Source organism: Mustelus asterias, chromosome 17 (assembly GCF_964213995.1).
Source record: "Mustelus asterias chromosome 17, sMusAst1.hap1.1, whole genome shotgun sequence".
Classification (NCBI taxonomy): Eukaryota; Metazoa; Chordata; class Chondrichthyes; order Carcharhiniformes; family Triakidae; genus Mustelus; species Mustelus asterias.
Window position 1 is genome coordinate 24,141,086 of NC_135817.1, and position 18,595 is coordinate 24,159,680.

At 45.0% G+C, this 18,595-nt stretch overlaps 1 long non-coding RNA gene across 1 annotated transcript in view; it reads right to left on the reverse strand.

Moving 5' to 3' along the window:
• Positions 1-1,773: 1,773 nt before the first annotated feature.
• LOC144506375 (uncharacterized) overlaps positions 1,774-18,595 on the reverse strand; it is a 59,892-nt gene continuing 43,070 nt past the window's right edge. Inside the window, exon 3 of the long non-coding RNA XR_013499893.1 lies at positions 1,774-1,808. This is a non-coding gene — a long non-coding RNA (uncharacterized LOC144506375). The remainder of the gene's footprint in view (positions 1,809-18,595) is intronic.

Sequence of the window (18,595 nt, forward strand, 5' to 3'; positions counted from 1 at the left end):
GAGTAGAGGAGGAGAAATTGGGTGAGATTATCCAGTCCCACTCACAGTGTGCTTTCTGACAGCCTCACCAAAGTTTAATACAACTCCAACACGACTTCCCTGCTTTTGTTATCTGTGCCTCGATTGATAAACGCAAGCATCTTAAATGCCGTTTTCACCACTCTCAAAGAACAAGGAACGATGAAAATTACAGCACAGGAACAGGCCTTACGACCCTCCAAGCCTGTACCGAACATGCTGCCCGACTTAACTAAAAGTCCCTACCCTTACGGGGACCATATCCCTCTATTCCCATCCCATTCATGTGCTTGTCAAGATGTCCCTTAAAAGTAACTACCGTATCCGCTTCCACTACCTTCTCCAGCAACGAGTTCCAGGCACCCACGGCTCCATGTGTGTAAAAGATCTGCCTCGTACATCTCCTTTAAATCTTGCCCCTCACTGCCCCCTAGTAATTGACTTATCCACCCTTTGAAAAAGCTTCTCACTATCCACTCTGTCCATGCCTCCCATAATCTTGTAGACTTCTATTAGGTCTCCCCTCAACCCCCGTCTCTCCAGTGAGAACAAACCACGTTTCTCCAACCTCTCCTCATAGCTAATGCCCTCCATACCAGGCAACATCCTGGTAAATCTTTTCTGTAAAGCCTCCACATCCTTCTGGTAGTGTGGCGACCAGAATTGAACACTATATTCCAAGTGCGGCCTAACGAAGGTTCTATAAAGCTGCAACGTGACTTGCCAATTTTTAAACTCAATTTTTGCCAATTTTTAAATGCTTGCCGATGAAGGCAAGCATGCCGTATGCCTTCTTGACTGCCTTCTCCACTGGATTACCTTTCTGCCTTCAGAGATCTGTGGACAAAAATGCCAAAGCCCCTTTGTTCCACAGAACCTCCTAGTGTCCTGCCATTCTTTGAATACTTTCTTGTCAAATTACTCCTTCCAAAGTGTATCACCTCACGCTTTTCAGGGCTAAATTCCATCCACCATGATCTGCCCATTTAATCATTCCGTCCATATATTCGTGCAGCCCAAGACACTCTGCCTCAATGTTAACCACCTGGCCAGTCTTTGTGTCATTTGTAGTTTTCCATTGACACTGCCCTCAGGAACTGACATGGCAGAGTGACTTTAAGAGAACGTTAGTGGATAAGAAAATCAACTGTGCCAAATAATAACTGTTCCAGTCTGACACTACAAGCTCTCCTCCACTTCTGCTGGTATTGTGTATATCCCCGCAAGAGCATTACTTTACTCTGAGCCAGGGCCCATGATTAATGATGGCTTCAATTTTGTAAAATGTTGTCATTCGGTGACACTGAGTTTGACTGTCAGAGTTTGCACATTGCAGGAGATTATCCACATGAAAAGGAGTGATCACGATGGAAAACTGTAGCCATTGCCCGGTAGGTCCATAATAAGGGAACATGGGTTGAAAATTATTAATAAAAGAATTACAGGGGAGATGAAGAAAAATTAATTTGATGCAGTGAGTCAATACGGGTTAGAATTCACAGTCTAAATGCAGATTCTGCTGTAACTTTCGAAAGGGAATAGGAGCAATTCCTGAAAAGGGGCAAACGTGAAAAATCAGAGCAGTGCGGCTAATTGGATATCTCTTACAAAGATCCATCGTAGACACCATGAAGCAAATAGTCTGCATGATTCTATTTAAATCAATTCAAAAGCTTCCTGCAGTTTAACTACTCATATTAAACAGGAGGATTCTTATATTCTAATATTCACATTTTCTGTACCTGTTGTGGTTTGTGCAGGTGACGACTCATGAATAGTAGTGCTGTTTGCTGTAAGGAAAGGACACAATTTCAGATCAGACAATCAACCCTCACACCCTGTCCGTAATATTACTTTGTAAAATGGACACAGGTGAAGTCAGTCTGAGCAGCACTAATTTCAAGAAATATTAATTTTGATTCTAAGTCATTGATATCCTCATAGAAGTGTGCCAACGATAATGTTCAGAGGAACATCCGTCTATGCTGAATTTTTTTTCCACACGCTCACAAAGCACACCCCCATAGCGATCTGCCATTTCCCCTCTGGTGGCAAGACATGTCTTTTACAAGCATTCAACTGATTGGTTTTGAACTATTAAACAGTCTGAGAGAGAAGATGAGGATAAATTATTTTTACTCAGCAAGTTGTTGTGGCCTGGTTTGCAAAACTAAATAATGTAAATTTAACACACTCAACAACTCCCTCGCAATTACCTGTTCTAGATGAGCTGGTCACATTGGAAAAGGAATTCCCTATAGAAAGATTATAAGCAGTTAGCAGGTAGATTTCCAGCTAATAATCCGATTGGATCAATCCGGCACACTCGCCCTTTTATAAACCTGCCCAAAGTGATTCAGGAGGAAAAAGGTTGAGGGTGTATACCAGGTGGCCAATGCATTACTACAAGCTTCTTTCTTCTGCTGACATTGTAATTTCGACAAGTGGAACACGTGCTAATGGGTCGGGTCCTTGTTTCACAGCAGCATCTACGTTGCAAAATGCAGCTCTTAATTGATGCATAGCTTGACTCTAAGAGCTTCACCATTGTACGGAATTATAGCCATTAGGGGCACAGGCCGACAATGGACTGAATTCAGTGGCATGATGATAGGCATTTAGAGTCAATGGATTTAGGGTAATTACTGAACCCGTTGGAGGTAAGATAAGGAGACATTATTTTTAATGGAGAATCTTAAGGTTTAGGTGACAGTGCCTGAACCATTGTTGGAAGCTGATTCTATCGTATTAATAGACTTGAAAAGAGAAATTGACAGAGGCAAAGAGCAAGGGAGTGGGACGAAGTAGATAACATTTTCAAAGGCCCATCACAGGTACAATGAGTCAAAAAGCCTCATTCTATCCACTTTGATTCAATCTTAATCCTATCAACAGCTTTCTGGGGTGCTAAAGCACTTAGTTTCAGCATTAGCTGTCTTATTTCTCATATTCTTAATATGCTCGAAGAGAACAATATCAGTACCTATTATGGGCAGCATGGTGGCACAGTGGTTAGCACTGCTGCCTCACAGCACCAGAGACCTGGGTTCAATTCCAACCTTGGGTAACTGTCTGTGCGGAGTTTGCACATTCTCCACGTATCTGCGTGCGTTTCCTCCAGGTGCTCCAGTTTCCTCCCACATTTCAAAGATGTGCAGATTAGGTGGTTTGGCAATGCTAAATTGTCTCTTACTGCACAAAGATGTGTAGGTTTGATTGTTTAGTCATGGCAAATGTGTATGTTTATGGATATTGCGCTGGGGAATGGGCCTGGGTAAGGTCAGAAGAGTCGCTGCAGGCACATTGGGCAAAATGGCCTCCTTCTACAATGCAGGGATTCTATGATCCTATCAGTAGGTGTCACACTAACAATGGTACAGTTCAGTATAGACCTTGGAGGAAAGTTTGGTAACCAATGGACATGGGTTAAAGGTAATTAGCAAATGTACTGGAGAGTAGATGATGAGAAATTGGATGAGATTATACAGCCCCGCCCACTGTGTGGATTCTGGTGACAGACGTGGCTCACCCTTGGCTGGAAGCATGATTCTCCAGTCCTGCCGATGTCAACGGCATTTTGCATTGTTCTCTGGGCATGCTGCCAGGGACCCTGTCACTGGGGGTTGGCATCAGTGGGACTGGAGGATCCCGCCAATAAGTAATGCAACAGGTCATATCCCAATTCATCAAGATTTTGCAGCCTGGGTTGTAAAGAGAACTAATTTCAGCAATTTTTATTGATGTACAACTGCTATTTCCAAAATTTTAATCTCTCAATCACCAATTTGCAGTTACCTGTCACCGGTGAGGTGGTCACATTTGTCAAGGGATTTCCTGTAAAAAGATTAGAAGCAGTTAGGTCAGATGTGGTAGGTGAATGAATTTGAATTCAATAAGCAAAATCTGGAATTAGGAATCTATGATGACCATGAAACCATTGTTGATTGTCGGAAATACCCATCTGGTTCACTAATGTCCCTGAGGGAAGGAAATCTACCATCCTGACCTGGTCTGGAGAGGTTGGAGAAACTTGGTTTGTTCTCACTGAAAAGATGGAGGTTAAGGGGCGACCTGATAGAAGTCTACAAGATTATGAGAGGCATGGACAGAGTGGATAGTCAGAAGCTTTTTCCCAGGGTGGAAGTGTCAATTACTAGGGGGCATAGGTTTAAGGTTTAAAGGAGATGTACGAGGCAGATTTTTTACACAGAGAGTGGTGGGTGCCTGGAACCCATTACCAGGGGAGGTAGTGGAAGCGGATACGGTAGGTTGACTCTCAACTGAAATTTAAAATACAATAAAAATAATCTGGAATTATGAATCTATGATGACCATGAAATCATTGTTGATTGTTGGAAATACCCATCAATGTCACTAATATCGTTGAGGGAAGGAAATCTGTTATTCTGGCCTGGACTGGCCTACATGTGACTCCAGATCCACAGCAATGTAGTTGACTCTCAACTGCACTCTGAAATAGCATAGCAAGCCACTCAGTTTCACAGGCAACGAGGGATGGGCAATAAATGCTCCACAGCCATCGACACCCATGTTCCACAAAAGAATAAAAAAACATAATTCTAAGATTTACTGATCTCCTCATTAAAATTCTGCCACTGATAATGTCCAGAGGAACGGTATTTATTCTGAGTATCCTATTCGCATTTACAACCTACATACACATTTTGCTGCACTTTTTCTCCCTTTGGTGGTAATAAATCTCATTTAAAACTAGGTGATTGATTCTGCATCTTATAGGAGGTGCTGTCCCCAAAGGAGCAGAGGGGCTGGATTTGTCAATCTGCATTGGGGAGAAGCAGGTCAGGTACGTTCATACAGTCAAGTTAACAAAGACAAACTGTATTCATAAATGTGCAGTAGTCTTTGCAGAATTTGAATTTCTCTTGCAAATTACTATTTACAATTACCTGTCACAGATGTGCTGGTCATAGTGGTAAAGGAGACCCCTGTAAAAAGATAACAAACAGTTTGATTGGTTGTAGTAGATTTACATTGAATCATAGAATCATATTTTGGGTTTAAAATCGGAGGTTTTTTTCAAAACCGGAAGTCGGGCCAGGAGAGGCCTGGGGAAGTTTTTGGAGGGTTTAAAAGCGCACCAAAGTATACAGCGGGCAGCATCGTAGCGGGCAGCAGAGTGAGTGGGAAGTTGAGTGAGCTGTCAGGGCTTTGGCTCACAGGGCTTGGACGAGCAGGGGTGAGTTTTTGTTTCCTTACACTCTTATTAACTTTTCACTGTCTTACTTGACATAAAGTGTCCAGTATGAGTGTGAAACCAGTGTGTTGTTCCCAGTGTAGGATGTGGGAGGTCCTGGAGGCATCTGGCCTCCCGGACATCCACATCTGTGAGGGGTGTGTCGAGCTGCGGTTCCTGAGGGACCGTGTTAGGGAGCTGGAACTGCAGCTCGAGGATCTTAGGCTGATGAGGGAGAATGAGGAGGTGATAGACAAGAGCTATCATCAGGTGGTCACACCAGGGCAACGGGAGGAGGCCAAGTGGGTGATGGCCAGGAAGGGTAAGGCTAGGGTGGTTGAGAGCACCCCAGTGGATTTGCCCCTGCACAACAAGTACTCCTGCTTGAGTACTGCTGGGGGGGACAGCCCGCCTGGGGGAAGCAGCAGTGGCCGTGTCTCCGCAGTGGAGTCCAGCCCTGTAACTCAGAGGGCTAAGGAAAAGAGGAGGAAGGCGGTATTAATCGGGGACTCGATGGTGAAGGGGACAGACAGGCGTTTCTGCGGAGGTAGGCGGGATTCTCGCATGGTGGTCTGCCTCCCTGGGGCCGGGATCCAGGATGTCGCTAGTCGCGTCCCGGAAATCCTGAGGTGGGAGGGAGAGGAGCCTGAGGTAGCGGTACATATTGGTACCGCTGATGTGGGTAGGAAGGGAGAAGGGGTCATGAAAAGGGAGTACAGGGAATTAGGGAGACAGCTGAGAAAGAGGAAAGCAAAGGTAGTAATCTCAGGATTACTGCCTGTGCCACGGGAAGGTGAGGGCAGGAATGGAGTGAGGTGGAAGATGAATGTGTGGCTGAGGGACTGGTGCAGGGGGCAGGGATTCAGGTTCCTGGACCATTGGGACCTCTTTAGGGGCAGGGGTGATCTGTATACAAAAAACGGGTGGAACTTGATTCACATGGGGACCAATATCCTGGCCGGTAGGTTGGCTAAGGTTACTGGGGAGAATTTAAACTAGATAGGTTGGGGGGAGGGGAGCTAGAAGAGTTGACTAGGATCAAGGAACTAATTGATGGGGTGGAGGATGCAGGGGTAAGGGGAATTACAAAATTAATGGTAGAGGAGAGGGTGCAAGTGAATGAAGGCGGTAATTTAGATAAGGGAGTAGAGGGAGAGGGTGTTTGCGACTCATCAAAGCGGGTCCAGATTAAAGCTGGAATAAGGACACTTTGCCTGAATGCACGAAGCATTCGGAACAAGGTAAATGAGTTGATGGTGCAAATCAGCACGAGTGGGTACGATCTAGTGGCCATTACAGAAACGTGGCTGAAAGGTGACCAGGACTGGGAGATGAATATCCAGGGGTATCAGGCGTTTAGGAAGAATAGACAGGAAGGAAAAGGTGGTGGGGTCGCGCTATTAATAAGAGATAATATCAGGGTAGTACTGAGGGATGACATAGGCTCTGAGGAACAAAACGTGGAATCATTATGGGTAGAGATGAGGAATAGTAGAGGGAGAAAGACACTAGTAGGTGTGGTATATAGGCCCCCAAATAATAATGTTGAGGTAGGGAGGGCTATAAACAAGCAGATAAGGGATGCGTGTAAAAACGGAACGGCAATAATCATGGGGGACTTCAACATGCACATTGACTGGCAGACTCAAGTCGGTAAGGGTGGAATGGAGGAAGAGTTCTTAGAATGCTGTCGGGATAGTTTCCTTGAACAGCATGTTACGGAACCGACGAGGGAACGAGCTATTTTGGATCTGGTATTGTGTAACGAGGTAGGTAGAATTAAGGATCTTATTGTGAAGGACCCTCTTGGGTCTAGTGACCACAATATTGTCGAATTTCTGATTCAGATGGAAGACGAGAAAGTTTGGTCCCAAACCAGTGTCCTCTGTTTGAACAGAGGGAAATATGATAGGATGAGGGATGAATTGGCTAAGGTAGACTGGGAGAGCAGGCTGGCAGGTAGGATAGCTGAGGAACAGTGGAGGATTTTTAAGGAGATCCTTTTCAGTTCTCAGCAAAAATATATTCCAGCAAAAAACAAGGATTGTAAGAAAAGGGAGAACCAGCCGTGGATAACGAAGGAAATAAAGGAGAGTATTAAAATAAAAACAGCTGCGTACAGAGTGGCCAAAAATAGTGGAGAAACAAGTGATTGGGAAAAATTTAAGAAACAACAAAGAGAGACTAAGAAAGCGATAAAGAAAGGAAGGATAGACTATGAAGCTCGGCTAGCAATTAATATAAAAAATGATAGTAAAAGTTTTTATAAATATATAAAAAGGAATAGAGTGGCTAGAGTGAATGTTGGACCCTTGGAGGACGAGAGGGGGGAGTTAATAGTGGGAAATGAGGATATGGCTGAGTCTTTAAATAAGTTTTTTGTGTCGGTCTTCACGGTGGAGGACACAAATAGTTTGCCAAATATTAACGATAGAGGGTTGGCAGCAGGAGAAATACTTAATACAATTAATGTTACCAGAGAGGCAGTGCTGGGTAGACTAATGGGACTGAAGGTGGATAAGTCCCCGGGTCCGGATGGAATGCATCCCAGGGTATTGAAAGAAATGTCAGAGGTAATAGTGGATGCGTTAGTGATTATTTATCAAAACTCGTTGCATTCTGGGGTAGTGCCGGTTGATTGGAAAACGGCTAATGTTATGCCACTGTTTAAAAAAGGAAGGAGACAAAAGGCGGGTAACTATAGGCCGGTCAGCTTAACGTCTGTAGTAGGGAAAATGCTGGAATCCATTATTAAAGAGGAGATAGCAGGGCATCTGGATAGAAATGGTTCGATCAATCAGACGCAGCATGGATTCATGAGGGGAAAGTCGTGCTTGACGAACATGTTGGATTTTTATGAAGATGTGACTAGGGCGGTTGATGGAGGAGAACCGGTGGATGCGGTGTTTTTGGATTTCCAAAAGGCGTTTGATAAGGTGCCCAATAAAAGGCTACTGAAGAAGATTAGGGCACACGGAGTTGGGGGTAGTGTGTTAAAGTGGATTGGGGACTGGCTATCCGACAGGAAGCAAAGAGTCGGAATAAATGGGTGTTTTTCCGGTTGGAGGAAGGTAACTAGTGGCGTGCCGCAGGGATCGGTACTCGGGCCGCAACTATTTACCATTTATATAGATGATCTGGAGGAGGGGACGGAGTGTAGGGTAACGAAGTTTGCAGACGACACAAAGATAAGTGGAAAAGTGAATCGTGTGGAGGACGGAGAAGATCTGCAGAGAGATTTGGACAGGCTGAGTGAGTGGGCGAGGATATGGCAAATGGAGTATAACGTTGATAAATGCGAGGTTATACACTTTGGAGGAAATAATAACAAATGGGATTACTATCTCAATGGAAACAAATTAAAACATGCTACCGTGCAAAGGGACCTGGGGGTCCTTGTGCATGAGACGCAAAAGCCCAGTCTGCAGGTACAACAGGTGATCAAGAAGGCAAATGGGATGTTGGCCTATATTGCGAAGGGGCTAGAATATAAAAGCAGGGATGTCTTGATGCACCTGTACAGGGCATTGGTGAGGCCGCAGCTGGAATACTGTGTGCAGTATTGGTCCCCTTATATGAGGAAGGATATATTGGCATTGGAGGGAGTGCAGAGAAGGTTCACCAGGTTGATACCGGAGATGAGGGGTTTGGATTATGAGGAGAGGCTGAGGAGATTGGGTTTGTACTCGTTGGAGTTTAGAAGGATGAGGGGGGATCTTATGGAGACTTATAAGATAATGCGGGGGCTGGATAGGGTGGAGGCGGAGAGATTCTTTCCACTTAGTAAGGAAGTTAAAACTAGAGGACACAGCCTCAAAATAAAGGGGGGTCGGTTTAAGACAGAGTTGAGGAGGAACTTCTTCTCCCAGAGGGTGGTGAATCTCTGGAATTCTCTGCCCACTGAGGTGGTGGAGGCTACCTCGCTGAATATGTTTAAAGCGCGGATGGATTCCTGATCGGTAAGGGAATTAAGGGTTATGGGGATCAGGCGGGTAAGTGGTACTGATCCACGTCAGATCAGCCATGATCTTATTGAATGGCGGGGCAGGCTCGAGGGGCTAGATGGCCTACTCCTGCTCCTATTTCTTATGTTCTTATGTTCTTATAAAGTGCCCATTGAGTCTGCACCGATACATTAGAAACACCTGAACTCCCACCTAATCCCATCTGCCAGCACTTGGCCCATAGCCTTGAATGTTATGACGTGCCAAGTGCTCATGCAGGTACTTTCTAAAGTATGTGAGGCAACCCGCCTCTACCACCCTCCCAGGCAGCGCATTCCAGGCCATCACCACCCTCTGGGTAAAAAGGTTTTTCCTCTCATTCCCCCTAAACCTCCTACCTCTCACCACAAACCTACATCGTGACTGACACTTCAACTAAGGGGAACAGCTGCTCCTTAACCCATCTGTCCATGTTCCTCATAATCCTGTACACGTCAATCAGGTCGCTCCTCAGTCTTCTCTGCTTCAATGAAAACAAGCCAAGCCTATGCAGCCTCTGTTCATAACTTAAATGTTCCATCCAAGGCAGCATCCTGGGAATCTTCTTTGCACCCCTTCCAGTGCAATCACATCCTTCCTGTAATGTGGCGACCAGAACTACACACAGAATTCTAGCTTTGGCCTCATCAAAGTTTTGTACAACTCCAACACGACTTCCCTGCTTTTGTAATCTATGCCTCGATTGATAAATGCAAGCATCTTAAATGCCGTTTTCACCACTCTCAAAGAACAAGGAACGATGAAAATTACAGCACAGGAACAGGCCTTACGACCCTCCAAGCCTGTACCGAACATGCTGCCCGACTTAACTAAAAGTCCCTACCCTTACGGGGACCATATCCCTCTATTCCCATCCCATTCATGTGCTTGTCAAGATGCCCCTTAAAAGTAACTACCGTATCCGCTTCCACTACCTCCTCCAGCAACGAGTTCCAGGCACCCATGGCTCCATGTGTGTAAAAGATCTGCCTCGTACATCTCCTTTAAATCTTGCCCCTCGCACCTTAAACCTATGCCCCCTAGTAATTGACTCATCCACCCTTTGAAAAAGCTTCTCACTATCCACTCTGTCCATGCCTCCCATAATCTTGTAGACTTCTATTAGGTCTCCCCTCAACCTCCGTCGCTCCAGTGAGAACAAACCACGTTTCTCCAACCTCTCCTCATAGCTAATGCCCTCCATACCAGACAACATCCTGGTAAATTTTTTCTGTAAAGCCTCCACATCCTTCTGGTAGTGTGGCGACCAGAATTGAACACTATATTCCAAGTGCGGCCTAACGAAGGTTCTATAAAGCTGCAACATGACTTGCCAATTTTTAAATGCTTGCCGATGAAGGCAAGCATGCCGTATGCCTTCTTGACTGCCTTCTCCACTGGATTACATTTCTGCATTCAGAGATCTGTGGACAAAAATGCCAAAGCCCCTTTGTTCCACAAAACTTCCTCATGTCCTGCCATTCTTTGAATACTTTCTTGTCAAATTACTCCTTCCAAAGTGTATCACCTCACGCTTTTCAGGGTTAAATTCCATCCACCATGATCTGCCCATTTAATCATTCCGTCCATATATTCTTGCAGCCCAAGACACTCTGCCTCAATGTTAACCACCTGGCCAGTCTTTGTGTCATTTGTAGTTTTCCATTAACACTGCCCTCGGGAACTGACATGGCAGAGTGACTTTAAGAGAATGTTAGTGGATAAGAAAATCAACTGTGGCAAATAATAACTGTTCCAGTCTGACACTACAAGCTCTCCTCCACTTCTGCTGGTATTGTATATATTCCCGCAAGAGCATTACTTTACTCTGAGCCAGGGCCCATGATTAATGATGGCTTCAATTTTGTAAAATGTTGTCATTCGGTGACACTGAGTTTGACTGTCAGAGTTTGCACATTGCGGGAGATTATCCACATGAAAAGGAGTGACCACGATGGAAAACTGTAGCCATTGCCCGGTAGGTCCATAATAAGGGAACATGGATTGAAAATTATTAATAAAAGAATTACAGGGGAGATGAAGAAAAATTAATTTGATGCAATGAGTCAATACGGGTTAGAATCCACAGTCTAAATGCAGATTCTGCTGTAACTTTCGAAAGGGAATAGGAGCAATTCTTGAAAAGGGGCAAACGTGAAAAATCAGAGCAGTGCGGCTAATTGGATATCTCTTACAAAGATCCATCGTAGACACCATGAAGCAAATAGTCTGCATGATTCTATTTAAATCAATTCAAAAGCTTCCTGCAGTTTAACTACTCATATTAAACAGGAGGATTCTTATATTCTTATATTCACATTTTCTGTACCTGTTGTGGTTTGTGCAGGTGACGACTCATGAATAGTTGTGCTGTTTGCTGTAAGGAAAGGACACAATTTCAGATCAGACAATCAACCCTCACACCCTGTCCGTAATATTACTTTGTAAAATGAACACAGGTGAAGTCAGTCTGAGCAGCACTAATTTCAAGAAATATTAATTTTGAATCTAAGTGATTGATATTCCCATAACATTGGGCCAACGATAACGTTCAGAGGAATATTCGTCTATCCTGAGTTTTTTTCCACACACCCACAAACGACACACTCAGAGCGATCTGCCATTTGCCCTCTGGTGGCAAGACATGTCTTTTACAAGCATTCAACTGATTGGTTTTGAACTATTAAATAGTCTGAGAGAGATATGTATCCTAGGATTCTTTGGGAGGCAAGGGATGAGATTGCAGAGCCTTTGGCTTTGATCTTTGGGTCCTCACTGTCCACGGGGATGGTGCCAGAGGACTGGAGAATGGCGAATGTTGTTCCTCTGTTTAAGAAAGGGAATAGAAATGACCCTGGTAATTATAGACTGGTTAGTCTTACTTCAGTGGTTGGTAAATTGATGGAAAAGGTCCTTAGAGATGGGATTTACGACCATTTAGAAAGATGCGGATTAATCTGGGATAGTCAGCACGGATTCGTGAAGGGCAAGTCGTGCCTCACAAATTTGATAGAATCTTTTGAGGAGGTAACTAAGTGTGTTGATGAAGGTAGGGCAGTTGATGTCATATACATGGATTTTAGTAAGGCGTTTGATAAGGTCCCCCATGGTCGGCTTATGATGAAAGTGAGGAGGTGTGGGATAGAGGGAAAGTTGGCCGATTGGATAGGTAACTGGCTGTCTGATCGAAATGTGGATACATCGATGACATTTTCTTCCTTTGGACTCATGGTGAACAATCACTGAAACAACTCTATGATGACATCAACAAGTTCCATCCCACCATCAGACTCACCATAGACTACTCTCCAGAATCGGTTGCATTCTTGGACACACGCATCTCCATTAAGGACGGTCACCTCAGCACCTCACTGTACCGCAAGCCCACGGATAACCTCACGATGCTCCACTTCTCCAGCTTCCACCCTAAACACGTTAAAGAAGCCATCCCCTACGGACGAGCCCTCCGTATACACAGGATCTGCTCGGATGAGGAGGATCGCAACCGACACCTCCAGACGCTGAAAGATGCCCTCATAAGAACAGGATATGGCGCTCGACTCATTGATCAACAGTTCCAACGCGCCACAGCGAAAAACCGCACCAACCTCCCCAGAAGACAAACAAGGGACACAGTGGACAGAGTACCCTTCGTTGTCCAGTACTTCCCCGGAGCGGAGAAGCTACGGCATCTCCTCCGGAGCCTTCAACATGTCATTGATGAAGACGAACATCTCGCCAAGGCCATCCCCACACCCCCACTTCTTGCCTTCAAACAACCGCACAACCTCAAACAGACCATTGTCCGCAGCAAACTACCCAGCCTTCAGGAGAACAGTGACCATGACACCACACAACCCTGCCACAGCAACCTCTGCAAGACGTGCCGGATCATCGACACAGATGCCATCATTTCACGTGAGAACACCATCCACCAGGTACACGGTACATACTCTTGCAACTCGGCCAACGTTGTCTACCTGATACGCTGCAAGAAAGGATGTCCCGAGGCATGGTACATTGGGGAAACTAAGCAGACGCTGCGACAACGGATGAATGAACACCGCTCGACAATCACCAGGCAAGACTGTTCTCTTCCTGTTGGGGAGCAGTTCAGCGGTCACGGGCATTCGGCCTCTGATATTCGGGTAAGCGTTCTCCAAGGCGGCCTTCGCGACACACGACGGCGCAGAGTCGCTGGGCAGAAACTGATAGCCAAGTTCCGCACACACGAGGACGGCCTCAACTGGGATATTGGGTTCATGGCAAACTATTTGTAACCCCCACAGAGTTTCACCGGCTGTCTTGTCTGGAGACAATACACATCTTTTTAGCCTGTCTTGATGCTCTCTCCACTCACTTGTTTCTTAAAGACTTGATTAGTTGTAAGTATTCGCATTCCAACCATTATTCATGTAAATTGAGGTTGTGTCTTTATATGCTCTGTTTGTGAACAGAATTCCCACTCACCTGAAGAAGGGGCTTGCAGCTCCGAAAGCTTGTGCGGCTTTTGCTACCAAATAAACCTGTTGGGCTTTAACCTGGTGTTGTTAAACTTCTTACTGTGTCTGATCGAAGACAGAGGGTGGTGGTGGATGGAAAATTTTCGGACTGGAGGCAGGTTGCTAGTGGAGTGCTGCAGGGATCAGTGCTTGGTCCTCTGCTCTTTGTGATTTTTATTAATGACTTAGAGGAGGGGGCTGAAGGGTGGATCAGTAAATTTGCTGATGACACCAAGATTGGTGGAGTAGTGGATGAGGTGGAGGGCTGTTGTAGGCTGCAAAGAGACATAGATAGGATGCAAAGCTGGGCTGAAAAATGGCAAATGGAGTTTAACCCTGATAAATGTGAGGTGATTCATTTTGGTAGGACTAATTTAAATGTGGATTACAGGGTCAAAGGTAGGGTTCTGAAGACTGTGGAGGAACAGAGAGGTCTTGGGGTTCATATCCACAGATCTCTAAAGGTTGCCACTCAAGTGGATAGAGCTGTGAAGAAGGCCTATAGGGTGTTAGCTTTTATTAACAGGGGGTTGGAGTTTAAGAGCCGTGGGGTTATGCTGCAACTGTACAGGACCTTGGTGAGACCACATTTGGAATACTGTGTGCAGGTCTGGTCACCTCACTATTAGAAGGATGTGGAAGCGCTGGAAAGAGTGCAGAGGAGATTTACCAGGGTGCTGCCTGGTTTGGAGGGTAGGTCTTAAGAGGAAAGGTTGAGGGAGCTAGGGCTGTTCTCTCTGGAGCGGAGGAGGCTGAAGGGAGACTTAATAGAGGTTTATAAAATGATGAAGGAGATAGATAGAGTGAACGTTCAAAGACTATTTCCTCGGGTGGATGGAGCTATTACAAGGGGGCATAATTGTAGGGTTCGTGGTGGGAGATACAGGAAGGATATCAGAGGTAGGTTCTTTATGCAGAGAGTGGTTGGGGTGTGGAATGGACTGCCTGCAGTGATAGTGGAGTCAGACACTTTAGGAACATTTAAGTGGTTATTGGATAGGCACATGAAGCACACCAGGATGATAGTGAGTGGGATAGCTTGATCTTGGTTTCAGATAAAGCTCGGCACAACATCGTGGGCCGAAGGGCCTGTTCTGTGCTGTACTGTTCTATGTTTCTATGTCTATGTTTCTCTGTTTAGAAGATGAGGATAAACTATTTTTACTCAGCAAGTTGTTCTGGCATGGTTTGCAAAACTAAATAATGTAAATTTAACACACTCAACAACCCCTTTGCAGTTACCTGTTATAGATGAGCTGGTCATATTTAAAAAGGAATTTCCTATAGAAAGGTTATAAGCAGTTAGGATGCGTGTGGTAGATTTCCAGCTAATAATCCGATTGGATTAATCCGGCACACTCGCCCTTTTATAAACCTGCCCAAAGTGATTCGGGAGGAAAAAGGTTGAGGGTGTATACCAGGTGGCCAATGCATTACTACAAGCTTCTTTCTTCTGCTGACATTGTAATTTCGACAAGTGTAACACGTGCTAATGGGTCGGGTCCTTGTTTCACAGCAGCATCTACGTTGCAAAATGCAGCTCTTAATTGATGCATAGCTTGACTCTAAGAGATTCACCATTGTACGGAATTATAGACATTAGGGGCACAGGCCTACAAAGGACTGAATCCACTGGCATGATGATAGGCATTTAGAGTCAATGGATTTATGGTAATTACTGAAAACATTGGAGGTCAGATAAGGAGACATTATTTTTGATGGAAAATCTTAAGGTTTAGGTGACAGTGCCTGAAACATTGGTGGAAGCTGATTCTATCGTATTAATAGACTTGAAAAGAGAAATTGACAGAGGCAAAGAGCAAGGGAGTGGGACTAAATAGATAACATTGTCAAAGGCCCACCACCGGTACAATGAGTCAAAAAGCCTCATTCTATCCACTTTGATTCAATGTTAATCATATCAACAGCTTTCTGGGGTGCTAAAGCACTCAGTTTCAGCACTCGCTGTCTCATTTCTCTTATTCTTAATATGCTCGAAGAGAAAAATGTCAGTACCTATTATGGGCAGCATGGTGGCACAGTGGTTAGCACTGCTGCCTCACAGCACCAGTGACCTGGTTTCAGTTCCAACCTTGGGTAACTGTCTGTGCGGAGTTTGCACATTCTCCCCGTGTCTGCGTGCGTTTCCTCAAGGTGCTCCAGTTTCCTCCCACAGTTTAAAGATGTGCAGATTAGGTGGTTTGGCAATGCTAAATTGTCCCTTGCTGCCCGAAGATGTGTAGGTTTGATTGTTTAGTCATTGCAAATGTGTATGTTTATGGGGATAGCACTGGGGAAAGGGCCTGGGTAAGGTCAGAGAGTCGCTGCAGGCTCTGTAGGGATTCTATGATCCTATCAGTAGGTGTCACACTAACAATGATACTGTTCACTATAGACCTTGGAGGAAAGTTTGGAAACCAATGGACATGGGTTAAAGGTAATTAGCAAATGTACTCGAGAGTAGATGATGAGAAATTGGATGAGATTATACAGTCCCGCTCAGTGTGCTTTCTGGTGACCGGGGTGGCTCACCCTTGGCTGGCAGCATGATTCTCCAGTCCTGCCGATGTCAATGGCATTTTACATTGTTTTCTGGGCATGCTGCCAGGGACCCTGTCACTGGGGGTTGGCATCAGTGGGACTGGAGGATCCCGCCAATAAGTAGGGCTACAGGTCTTATCCCAATTCAGCAAGATTTTGCAGCCTGGGTTGTAAAGAGAACTAATTTCAGCAATTTTTATTGATGTACAACTGCTATTTCCAAAATTTTAATCTCTCAATCACCAATTTGCAGTTACCTGTCACCGGTGAAGTGGTCACATTTGTCAAGGGATTTCCTGTAAACAGATTAGAAGCAGTTAGGTCAGATGTGGTTGATGGTGGAATTTGAATTCAATAAACATAATCTGGAATTAAGAATCTATGATGACCATGAAACCATTGTTGATTGTGGGAAATACCCATCTGGTTCACTAATGTCCCTGAGGGAAGGAAATCTACCATCCTGACCTGGTCTGGAGAGGTTGGAGAAACTTGGTTTGTTCTCACTGGAAAGACGGAGGTTGAGGGGCGATCTGATAGAACTCTACAAGATTAGGAGAGGCATGGACAGAGTGGATAGTCAGAAGCTTTATCCCAGGGTGGAAGAGTCAATTACTCGGGGGCATAGGTTTAAGGTTTAAAGGAGATATACGAGGCAGATCTTTTACACAGAGAGTGGTGGGTGCCTGGAACCCATTGCCAGGGGAGGTAGTGGAAGCGGATACGGTAGGTTAACTCTCAACTGAAATTTAAAATACAATAAAAATAATCTGGAGTTAAGAATCTGTGATGACCATGAAATCATTGTTGATTGTTGGAAATACCCATCTGTGTCACGAATGTCCTTGAGGGAAGGAAATCTGCCATCCTGGCCTGGTCTGGCCTACATGTGACTCCAGATCCACAGCAATGTAGTTGACTCTCAACTGCACTCTGAAATAGCATAGCAAGCCACTCAGTTTCACAGGCAACTAGGGATGGGCAATAAATGCTCGCCAGCCATCGACACCCATGTTCCACAAAAGAATAAAAAAACATAATTCTAAGATTTACTGATCTCCTCATTAAAATTCTGCCACTGATAATGTCCAGAGGAACGGTATTTATTCTGAGTATCCTATTCGCATTTACAACCTACATACACATTTTGCTGCACTTTTTCTCCCTTTGGTGGTAATAAATCTCATTTAAAACTAGGTGATTGATTTTGTTTTAACAACTATATTGGCGTTTTATGTAGTTTCTGGTACCAGTGACACTGGGCGTGTGACAAGGCACCAGATTTGGAAAATACTGTTTGTCCAGAACTTCCTTGTGTATTATTGTGCATCTTATTGGAGGTGCTGTCCCCAAAGAAGCAGAGGGGCTGGATTTGTCAATCTGCATTGGGGAGAAGCAGCTCAGGTACATTCATACAGTCAAGTTAACAAAGACAAACTGTATTCATAAATGTGCAGTAGTCTTTGCAGAATTTGAATTTCTCTTGCAAATTACTATTTACAATTACCTGTCACAGATGTGCTGGTCATAGTGGTAAAGGAGACCCCTGTAAAAAGATAACAAACAGTTTGATTGGTTGTAGTAGATTTACATTGAATCATAGAATCATAAAGTGCCCATTGAGTCTGCACCGACACATTAGAAACACCTGAACTCCCACCTAATCCCATCTGCCAGCACTTGGCCCATAGCCTTGAATGTTATGACGTGCCAAGTGCTCATCCAGGTACTTTCTAAAGTATGTGACGCAACCCGCCTGATGCGCGATTAATTCACTCGGGAGGCTAGGACGTACCCGGGAATAAAGGCTATTATTCACAACAAGAATAGAGCACACTGCTTAACAATACTATTCCAGACTAAGGGCTACTAGGAAGTAGCAGTGACCTTTATACTCCTGTTAGAAGGCGGAGCCAAACGGACAACCGTAACCCCAACAGTAACAAGAGTAACATATGTACAAGTACCCATAGTGGTAACCATCTATGTTTCCCCACATTCACCCCTCTTTTAAAAACAAAGGCCGGTGGGGTAAGGAGACAATACGAACTGTCCATATGTTCACAAGTTCAGCCATATTGGAGGTCCGCACCGTCTCTGCGACCTCCGCAACACTGGCTCCAGTGCCGGTTCTGGTGACCGTGGTGACGACCCTCTCTCCGAGGTGGTGTCCAGTGACTCCTCCAGTTCCTCACACGACTGTGGACCTCGAGGTGGCGACAATCTCCTGGACTCAGGCAAGCTGTACACGGGAGTAAGAGGATTAAGTTGAGGTCCCGATGCTGCCCGCGCCGTGTCAGGAGGGGAGAGAATGGGCAAAGGAATCCTAACCAGGG